The 1,450-nt window shown below is 37.8% G+C and overlaps 1 long non-coding RNA gene across 1 annotated transcript; it reads right to left on the bottom strand.

The window, feature by feature from the left end:
- Positions 1-236: 236 nt before the first annotated feature.
- LOC308329384 lies at positions 237-1,247 on the bottom strand. The gene is made up of 2 exons (XR_013965383.1): positions 1,196-1,247; positions 237-1,063 (listed from the first exon to the last, which is right to left on the bottom strand). It is a non-coding gene; the product is annotated as an uncharacterized lncRNA (long non-coding RNA).
- Positions 1,248-1,450: the final 203 nt, after the last annotated feature.

Here is a 1,450-nt window from a genome sequence, read left to right as displayed (position 1 = left end):
TTAATCTCCATGGGAAAAAGTAAAATTGTGGAACCATAAAATGACCGCTGCTATGCCCTATTTGGCCAAGACAAAGGTCATATTGATGACATCAGTGTGTAACATACAAATAGGTGAAAACAATTTCCCCATTGCCTTCGTGACAGAGATATTTACTTTTTTTTTTTTTTTCATACACCTGACCACCAGGGTAACATACAACATAATATTTTTGTCATGTAGACACTGAAACAGAATGACTATCAAAGGACTTTATTCTACAATGTACATTGTATGCAATACACATAACCAGACTATCGAGATCTCCGCCTACTAATAAATCGGGTGACAATGTTTTGTGGTCTAGAGCAGGGGTCGTCAACCTCTTTGACTTGAAGTGTTGTGTTTTTATTTTCTTGATAGTTAGTGTGCCATGTCAACATTATGTTGAATTATGACACCGTTGATTGCCCATAAATATAACGACATTTCTTTCTTCTTCAGGACTATTTTCTTTCACATCAGGACATTGTAATAATCATTATTAATAACCAGCCTATAGTATCTCCAAGACTCCCTCCCTCCCCAGTCACAGTTCAGTTTGAATGAATGTAGAATTGTGTAGGATTTGCATGCATTTGACAGAGCTTCATTTAATGTTATTTTAAAAAGAAAAATCCTCTCTCGCAGACGTGTGCCTGTGATCACCCTTCACTGTGCCAATGTTGGCACCCGTGCCTAAGGTTGCCTATCCCTGGTCTAGAGAGGGGTGGTAACAATTCGGAGAACAATTCGCAGAACCCTAATCTGGGTGATGGCAGTGGCCATAGCATAATCACCAGTTCCCTTCACCCGGCCATCCAAGCCCATACAATGAATCTACAATGTATCCAGGCTATAATTGGTAGGCAGAGATATCCGATCGTCTGGCTATGCAAGACTAATGACACATTTCTCACAATCTTAAGTATCAGCAGGTGTGTCTGGTTGGCAAGACGGATGGCTCACTTTGAAAGCTTCAACTTCCACCAACGTCTCATTAATCCTTTTGATTGTTGGAAATTGCCCGACATTCACTTTGAATCTGTTGGAGACATGACATTCATGGAAAAGTTACATTTTTGTTTGACGTGACATTCATGGAAAAGCAATAGCTATTTTTTAATATTAGAAACAAATGTACCAATGTTTATATTATCATTGAATAACTGGTTACCTTTCAGCATTGTACACTTGTGGGACTAGACAGATGTCAGCCATGGATATCTGAGAAGGAAGAACTTTGTTAATGGACCAAATTAAACTACAGCCATACATTAAACTAATATATATATATGTTGTCACTGTTGGGCAGACACCTTGTATCTCCGTATGGTTTTTATTTTATTTTTTTGTTAGTTGTATATACCCATTTAGGGATGAAGACCACAAATTGTTTTTCAAAGAAAATATGCCCACTTAATTTGAGAAA

This window comes from Protomyctophum bolini, assembly GCF_963924005.1.
Source record: "Protomyctophum bolini genome assembly, chromosome: 15".
Lineage (NCBI taxonomy): Eukaryota > Metazoa > Chordata > Actinopteri > Myctophiformes > Myctophidae > Protomyctophum > Protomyctophum bolini.
This window is presented reverse-complemented; position numbering and strand designations above follow the sequence as displayed.